General features: G+C 45.3%; 1 long non-coding RNA gene across 1 annotated transcript; it reads left to right on the top strand.

The window, feature by feature from the left end:
• The first annotated feature begins 522 nt into the window (after positions 1-522).
• On the top strand, positions 523-6,909 carry LOC125515498. The gene is made up of 3 exons (XR_007287046.1): positions 523-562; positions 6,677-6,744; positions 6,823-6,909. It is a non-coding gene; the product is annotated as an uncharacterized LOC125515498 (long non-coding RNA).
• The last annotated feature ends 2,866 nt before the right edge of the window (positions 6,910-9,775 follow it).

Raw genomic sequence — 9,775 nt, 5'->3', positions numbered from 1 at the left:
TTCTAGCGGCGGAACTCCTGATCTATCTTGCGTTCTGGAAGTTTTAGGGTACGTGGAGTTATATAGGCGGAAGAAGTACGTCAGGGGAGCCACGAGGGCCCCATGAGACAGGGGGCACGCCCTAGGGGGCCCCCCCGCCCTCGTGAGCACCTTGTTCCTTCCTTGACGTGGGGTCCAAGTCCATCAGGTGTGTTTCCTTCCAAAAATAACTTCTCCAGTTGATTTCGTTCCGTTTCGACTCCGTCTGATATTCCTTTTCTTCAAAACACTGAAATAGGCATAAAACAGCAAATCTGGGCTGGGCCTCCGGTTAATAGGTTAGTCCCAAAAATAATATAAAAGTGGATAATAAAGCCCACTATTGCCCAAAACAGTAGATAATATAGCATGGAGCAATCAAAAATTATAGATACGTTGGAGACGTATCACTCCGCAAGGTGCTCGAGCTCCCCGAGGTCTACATGAGCGCCCGCAAGTGGGACGAGCTGCCCTACGCGCTTGCGTGGCATCCACGGCCATGCGCCAGTACAAGGAGGCGTCCTGGTTGTGCTTCTTTCTTCTGGTAATGCACTGCTCCTTAGCTTCTTTCTTTGCATTTCTTATGAGTTTTGCATATGCTGCTGCCTCTGCAAGTGATGGTATGTGCTTTCTTTTGCTTGGTATAATTTTGGTGTGTGTGTTTTCTGGCGCTAAGGCCCTACTTTTGTCTCTGGTTTAGGTGCTGCATATACCATGGGCTATGATGATGTTGGCATGGTTTATATTGTCTATTCTTTCTCCTTGATCAACTTACAATCAGATTGGTGTAGTGGAGCTAAAATACATTGGCTAGTTGTGTCTCTTAGTTTGGCAGAAAGTGCAACATGTCAAATTGATCGGTGTCCATCTCCCTCAATTTCTGCATATTTATATTTGGGAAGTGAACCAGGCTACTCATCGATTAATAAAAGCTTTGTAGTTCTGTTCTCCTTCCATTCATTTCTTCAGTATTATCCATTTATTCTTTTAGATTAAAGGTATTATTGAGATGATGTCTTGTTGTTCTGTATGTATTGGATGCAGGATGCGTCGTTGAACGACCTCTTCCCTTGTTGCAATTTCCCACGTGAGCTCCTTCTTCCTGCTCCTCGCTTCGCCTCCCCCTGCTCTGCCTCCTATCCCCCTGCTCCTTCTATGTATTTTTGATTTTTTTTGTGATTGTACTCAATGGTGCTTGCAGGTCCATGGAGGCCGTGGACCAGTGAAGTTCCCCGAAAAACTAGGAGCACCCCCGGGTGGCGATTAGGGTTTCGAGTGGAAAAACGGCGGCCGCCGATCGATCTCGTCGGAGGTGCGCACAGTGGAGGACTCGGGATGGCGATCCCGGAGTCGTCGAGTAGCAGGGAAGCTCTCTCGCCTAGAGCGGCGAGGGCGCGTATGGAGGAAGCTATGGGGAAACTTGATCTCACGGAGGAGGAGGCGACACCGCTGGTCCTGGATGATATTGATGAGGGGGCGAGGCAGGTTTGGGCGATCGCGGGGAAGGTCTTGAACCGAAATTTGTTGCATATCCAGATGATCTCTAATGCCTTGTGCCCGACCTGGGAAACCCTAGAGGTCTGGTGTTTCGCCCGGTGGGAGAGAATACCTTCATGGCAGAATTTGAGACCCAATGTGATCGTGATCGCGTTTGGGAGGGATCTCCCTGGCATGTAAGCAAACATGCCGTGATCTTGACTGAGTTCAATGAGTGCATGCAGCCGTCAGAATTACAATTTGACAAGATCCAGATGTGGGCTAGGGTTCTGAACCTTCCCTTCAATTTGAGGAACAGAGCAAGGGGGAAGGCAGTGGCACAGAAGATCGATCGGGATGCCTCAGCAATCCAGTTTGATCTTGTTGGTGGTTTTTTGCGGGCTAGGCTTACGATTGATGTTCGTAAGTTGTTGCGCAGATGGATCCTGATTGATTCCGCAGCGAGGAAGAGTAGGGACTGGTATGATATCCAGTATGAGAACGTCCCCAATTTCTACTTCTCGTGTGGTCGATTGGGACACTCTGATCTTCAATGCCCGACGCCAGGCTCACGGGATGAAAACGGCGATCTACCCTTCAAGACTAGCCTGAGAGTGTCGGATGAGAAAAAGAAAGCAATGTCTAATGAAAGTTCGTCAAAACAGCAACGATCAAGCCAAAGCAGTAACAAGGATGCTCGTAAGGCGAAGGAGAAGGCGGATGCTTACCCTGAGGTTGTCTCACCGGCTAAGAAAATTAATCATACAAACAAGAGAAAGGGAGGACCTCAAGTGCAAAAACAAGTGTACAGACAAATTGCCCTGCAACCAGCTGAGACTCAAGAGCAGGTGCAACAGGATGTGGCCGCCCATGCTATGGTGGTTTTCACAGCGGGAGGCAGTAAGCTGGGGGGAGAGGGAGTAGACCATGGGACAGAACCAAATCCAAAGAAGAAGAAACCCACTCCCACAAACTCTTAGAGCTCGGATAGATCGGCGGCGGCTGCGAATCAGCCCCGCCTGGATTAATGAGTTGCTTGAGCTAGAACTGCCGGGGGCTTGGGAACCCCGGGGCAGTTCGCGAGCTTCGCAATATTGTGAAGCAAGAAGGGCCCGACCTCCTGTTTGTTGCGGAGACGAAGATTTCAGCGACACTAGTTGAAAGCCTACAGAACTTGCTTGGTTTCTCGGGCTGCTTCGCGGTAAGCAGTAGGGGACTCAGCGGTGGCATTGGTATGTTCTAGACCTCAAGTCTGGACGTGGAACTGAAAAACTATAGTGCCGGCCATATTGATATAATGGTGCGGAAAAAGTACGATGCCACTAAGCAGTGGCGGGTGACTGGTTTCTACGGAGCTTCGAAAGTGGAGGATCAATGCCACAGCTGGAGATTTCTGAGAACGCTTTTTGCAATCCAACATGAAGCTTGGATGTGCATTGGAGATTTTAACGAGACCCTTGTCAGCTCGGAACACTTTTCCAGAACCCCCCGACCAAAACGGCAAATGCAGGCGTTTAGGGAAACGATGGATGAGTGTGCGCTCTCTGACCTAGGATGGTTAGGAACGGAATATACGTTGGACAATGTGCAGTCAGGCCGGTCAAATGTGAGAGCCCGGCTTGATAGAGCTTTTGGAAATGCTGCATTCATGCAGATGTTCTCAAATGTAAGGATTAGACACATTGTCACAACAGAATCTGATCATTGTTTTGTTCTCGCGGACTTGCGAGAGAACCTCACGTCGACTACACCTAGAGGCCATAAACCCTTCAGATATGAAGACATGTGGCAAACGCATGTAGACTATGACAAGCTAGTCCTGGATTCATGGCAAAAAGGTGCAGGTCAAGCAGGTTTGCAGGGTATAGCTCAGGCCCTTAGCTCGTTGCAAGGTACACTTGCTGCATGGGGGTGAGAGAGTTTGGGTGTTTGTCACACAAGATCAAAAAGCTACGCAAGCAGCTGATTAGACTGCATGGTCAAGCTTCAAGAAGGGGGCCAACAGATGAGGAGAAAGCAGTTGCGAAGAAGCTGAAACTTGCACTGCATCAAGAAGAAATTTGGCTCCGACAAAGATCGAGAGTCCCGTGGCTACGGGAAGGAGATCAGAACACGGGTTATTTCCATGCTCAGGCAGCTCAGCGTAAACGGGTGAACAAGATAGAGAAGCTCGTCCGCGCTGATGGAACAATTTTTGATACTCTAGAAGAAGATCGCGATGAGGTTTAGAGCTTCTACAAGCAGCTCTACACTTCGCAAGGCTTCAATCAGATGCAAGAGCTTTTGGATGTTATAACTCCCCGGGTGACACCTTTGATGAATACTGATCTTGAAAAATCATACACGGAAGAGGATGTTCATAGAGCTCCCTTTCAGATGGCCCCATCAAAGGCCCCAGGGGTGAACGGATTCACAGCGGGTTTTTATCAACGCCACTGGAAACTGCTCAAGGATGATATTGTTCCAGCAGTGCTTGATTTCCTAAATGAGGGAGAACTGCCAACGGGCTTAAACGACACGTCTATAACTCTTATCCCGAAGGTACGTTTCCCACAGAGAATTACCCAATATCGCCCTATATCACTCTGCCCGGTTTTGTATAAGATCGCTGCCAAAGCAATCGCTAACCGAGTTCGTGAGTGATTGGATCAGATTGTGGGTGCAGAACAGAGTGCCTTCGTCCCCGGCTGGCTGATAACCGATAATATCCTCATTGCACATGAGAGCGTGCATGCAATGAGAAGAAGGAAAAAGGGGGTAATCCAGTTTGTGCAATCAAGCTAGACATGATGAAAGCCTACGACCGGGTCGAATGGCACTATCTACAGGCCGTCATGCTCAAACTTGGTTTTGGAGTGGAGTTTGTTCGCCTTGTCATGAAGTGCGTCTCCTCTGTCAGATTTTCCATCCGTGTCAATGGCGAGCTCCTTCCGTTCTTTACCCCGTCGAGGGGTTTACGACAGGGGTGTCCCATGTCTCCGTACCTTTTCTTGCTTTTTGCGGAAGGACTAACATCATTATTGAACTGTTTCGGTGGACAGGAGGTGGATAAAGGTATAAGAGTAAGCTACCGCTCACCATGGATCAACCATCTCTTGTTTGCGGACGACAGTTTGATCTTTATGCAAGCAAAGGAGCAGAGTGCTCACAGACTAAATGAGATTTTGAGAATATATGAGGAAGGTTCGGGCCAAGCGGTTAACAAGGAAAAAAGCTCTATTTATTTTAGTCCAAACACTCCGGCTCCGACTAAGTTGCTGCTAAAGCAAACACTGAATATTTCAGTGGAAGCTTTTAGCGAGCGCTATCTGGGTCTACCCACCGCTGTGGGTAGGATCACAAGTGGGACGTTCGATCATATTGGGGAGAGGATTCTAAACAAACTCCAAGGCGGATCAAAACGTCTGATTTCCTGTGCTGGACAGGAAGTACGGATTAAGGCAATTGCCCAGGCCATTCCCATGTTCAGTATGAGTTGCTTTAAGCTAACCAAGAAGGTATGTAAGAGTCTTGTCTCTTACTCGGCTAAATATTGGTGGAGTAGTTCCCTTGATCGCAGATCATTACACTGGAAAGCATGGGACGCTTTAACCAAGCCAAAGGCGAAAGGAGGGATGGGATTCCGGGACCTCGAGCTGTTTAACACGGCTCTACTCGGGAAACACGGATGGCAATTGATGACAAATCCTGATTCCCTATGTGCTCGAGTTCTCAAAGGAAGATATTACCCTACATGTGATTTTATGCAAGCCACAGCTCCTCAGTTCTCCTCTTCAACTTGGCGCGCTATCATTGCTGGGAGGGACGCATTGCAGATTGGTCTCCTTAAGCGTATAGGAGATAGCACTACAATTTCTATATGGAATGACAAGTGGATTCCGGGCACTATATCTATGTCACCGGTCTGCAGAATTGGTACTGCTCAGGTGAATTTTGTGGCGGACCTCATTGACCCCAGCAATGGGTCGTGGCTGGTGGATGTGGTGCGCGAGAACTTCATACCCCCAGATGCCGATGCTATTCTCAACATTCCATTGAGGCAGGGAGGGGGTGATGATTCGTTGGCATGGGCTTTTGAACGGTCGGGTTGCTACACTGTAAAATCAGCGTATCGTGCTCTAAGGACTCGCAACGAGCATATTGCTCTAGAGGAAGGGACGACTACCGAATCTTCAATGATAGATAAACAGATGTGGTCTCGTTTGTGGAAGCTCAAAGTCATTCCTAGAGTGAGAGTCTTCTGGTGGCGGGTGTTGCAAGGCATTCTCCCCGTCGAAGCCACTCTGAAATACCGCCATATTGCGATGGTAAGCACATGCAAATTATATCTTCAGTCTAACGAAGATATGATGCACGCACTACTGGAGTGCCCTCACGCCAGACAGTTTTGGGATGCAACACCAGAGTGGCTAAATGTTAAAAGGCCGACCCTGCACCCGCTAACCTGGTCAAGGGATATCCTATGTGACGATATATTTTCAGAGTCTGAAAGAGCGACTCTAGTGACTGTTATGTGGACGATTTGGACCTCTCAGAACAATATCACCCACGACAAAGCTGCGTTCAATCCTAGCCAATCCATGAGAAAGGTGCGGGAAACCCTAGCAGTTCTGGAGCTGCCTCGTGAGCATGCCCGTACTTTGCTGGGCCATGGCTGGTGCCCACCAGAGTTGGGCTGGATCAAAATAAATATTGATGGAAGTATTGCAATGGATGCAAGAAGGGGAGGGACAGGGGGAGTTGCTCGATCTCGGTCTTCCTTTCTTGCGGCATGGTGCAAACCCTACCCTGGGATCACGGATCCGCTGATAGCTGAAGCTCTTGCCATTCGCGACGGAGTCATCATCGCTCGTCTGAGAGGCTATGCAGAAGTGGTTCTTGAGTCTGACAATTTGGAGATTGTGAATCTCTGGAATTCGCGCCAAACATCCCGTGCGGTGGTGGCGCCTATCTTGTTAGAAATTGGGGAGCATGTTCCTTCTTTTAAGTCCTTTGTAGTTCAACATATTGGTAGGGCAGGCAACGTCTCCGCTCATCTCTGTGCAAAGCAAGCGAGCACATTAGATGTTACGGAGTGTTGGCTTCAATGTACTCCTAGTTTTCTTGTAACCAGCCTCCTAGCAGATTCTGCTGGTGCTGTCGATGTTGAATAAAGAGCTCCCGATTTACTCGCCAAAAAAAGGTCCATGGACATTGTCATAATGGTCACCTTATCGCAGTGTATTATTTTTGGATCTCATATTCCTCAAGGTAATGAACAAGAATTTGTGTACTCGCTTGGCTAATGTTTTACTAGACCTAAAGATTTTCCCTGCTCTGCTCTGTTAGGCGCTCCATCCTCTGATTTGATGTCGGCCGATCTGAGAAATAAGAGGAGGAATAATCCAGCAGAAGAATTTGGTGAAGAAGAACAAGGTGATATTTCTCTCGTGTGAACATAATCATTGTTTTCTTGATGTTATCACCCATGTGTTAATGTTGTAGATTATCATTTGATTTCTTCTTTTAGGTTTAATTTGTGTTTAATTAATGCCCACAGATTGTGATGTTCATATATGGGGATTTTTTGTCAATTTTGTTGCTTCAATATGTAGGTGCTACTATCCATGTGGGATATATAATAGGTCAGACTGGTTTGCTAGCTTAATTTTTTAGCTCGATGTTTCCATTTAGGGGTGTCCTCCTCTTCAGCTGCATCTTTTGTGCAGCTCCAAAATTCTATGTTTCAAAACACTGATTTCCATATTCTGTTTATTATTTTTAAGTCATGAAAACTCTTTTCGGTGTGCTTGCTCACTCCACTTCCATGTTTATCCTTGCAGAAAAAATAATACATTTATCCTGATAGGCATGGAAACACCAGTTCGCATTGAGTGCATCATCGCTAATTAGCTACTATGTATGGTCAGTGGACATGCTTGCTTATTCCTGTAGCATATCATTACTCTATCTGCTTAGCCTTTCTAACTTTTAAGATTTGATCAATTCTTTAGAAGTTCGTACAGATCTAGAAGTATTTGGTTTTGTTGGTCAAATCCATTACCTGTCTGTCCTTATTTATTTTAGTATTCGAACAAGATATCATATCACCTACATTCATTATTCTTGATTACAGTCTCATAATAAAGTAGTCTAAAATGGTCTGAATAGTTGTAGTAATTCATAAATATTTTCAGTGTAGTTCTTATTTGGTTTCTAGGCATAGAATTTACTTCAAAAATTTGATCTTTATTTGGTTAGTAAGGCTCTAGAATAAAACAGACCAATGATATATATACAAACAAACACAATAGGAGTTAACGGGTACCTAGCTTTTGAAACCTCTGATATATACAAAATATTATTTGAGTAGAACAGGAGAGATGCAATCTTATGGATATTTCCGCATTTGTAAGAAACTCTCCAGCTTGGCAAGAGGGCTTGACTAGACATGTGTAGGACTCAGCCATGCTGCCTTCCAAATGATTAGTCCTTGGTGTTTTCTTATGTTCATGTTAGTCCAAGTGCATCGGATAAGTAGACTGTTATGTTGAAAAAAGGAAAGAGACTATTCTTTTGTTACTTACAGTACAAATATATGCTATAACATATTACCTTTATGCTCTCGATTTCAGTATACTCCTGCGAACAAGTAAGTCAGTAATATCAATGCCTAAGAATTACTTTGTTTGTCATTCTAATCGTTACATCAGAGAGCAATGGATATAGAAGAAATATGTAAATAGTTGTCCCTAGAAGAAATATGCAACAACTTATTCAGGTTACTTAATTAATAACGCCTCTATATCATTCCGTACACATACTGAATGTGCCTTTTGAGAGTGAGCTTCTATCAGTACCTCACACTTATCTTATATGCCATTCCAACTATCTGTTGTAGTAGAGAGCAAGGGACATATAAGAAATCTCTAGGCAGCTTCACTTAGATGCATCATGTTTTGCTAGGAGTCAGCTTGAAGAATGACCTTCTCAGGTTAATTCTTGCGTCAGTGTTTCACATTTTTTCCATTGGTTCGTAAAAACCGCATGGTAACTTGACTTCACATAGAACCTGTTGCACTATAACTTTGGTCTTTTTTAGAAAAGGACTATAACTTTGGTTAATCTGTCGATAATGCCCATGAGTATATTCTTAGTGTATGTTTGACCAGATTGTTTTAACTTATGTTGTTCCTATGCTTCAGGAGACTGCAACTGACATGCTGGATGGGGAATAACCAAATTTGTGGACAAAGATAAAGAGTTCATCGCAAGGGGTGGTGTTTAGGATATATACACAAAATAGGAAACTTTCTTTTGTACAGAACCAAATTATATGATGTAATTGACCACTATTTCTAAGAAATGTTCATCATGTATTAAATACATTTTATTGTGTCACTTTTTCAGGGGTAGCTTTATTCATCAAACACCACAAAGTGTGTGATAGAGTTCATCAAACCAGGCTTTATTGTGTCACATATGTTTACCTTCTTTTTTACTGTGTCGCCTATGTTTACCTTCTTTTTAGCGTAAGCTATTTGGACTTTCTAATTGCAGGTGTGACGCCCTCGATTCCATCGTCCACTAATCATACACGCAAATGTGTATGATCAAGATCAAGGACTCATGGGAAGATATCACAATACAACTCTAGACACAAATGAAAATAATACAAGCTTTATATTACAAGCCAGGGGCCTCGAGGGCTCGAATACATAAGCTCGAATACACAAGAGTCAGCGGAAGCAACAATATCTGAGTACAGACATAAGTTAAACAAGTTTACCTTAAGAAGGCTAGCACAAACTGGGATACCGATCGAAAGAGGCGCAGGCCTCCTGCCTGGGATCCTCCTAAACTACTCCTGGTCGTCGTCAGCGGGCTGCACGTAGTAGTAGGCACCTCCCGAGTAGTAGTAGTAGTCGTCGACGGTGGCGTCTGGCTCCTGGGCTCCAACGTTTGGTCGCAGCAATCGAGTATAGAAAGGGGGAAAAGGGGGAGCAAAGCAACCGTTAGTACTCATCCAAAGTACTCGCAAGCAAGGAGCTACACTACATATGTATGCATTGGTATCAAATGGAAAAGGCTATCATATGTGGACTGAACTGCAGAATGCTGGAATAAGAGGGGGATAGCTAGTCCTATCAAAGACTACGCTTCTGGTAACCTCCATCTTGCAGCAGGAGAAGAGAGTAGATGGTAAGTTCACCAAGTATCATCGCATAGCATAATCCTAACCGATGATCCTCCCTTCGTCGCCCTTTGAGAGAGCGATCACCGATTGTATCTGGCACTTGGA

This window comes from Triticum urartu, chromosome 1 (genome assembly GCF_003073215.2).
Source record: "Triticum urartu cultivar G1812 chromosome 1, Tu2.1, whole genome shotgun sequence".
NCBI lineage: Eukaryota > Viridiplantae > Streptophyta > Magnoliopsida > Poales > Poaceae > Triticum > Triticum urartu.
This window is presented reverse-complemented; position numbering and strand designations above follow the sequence as displayed.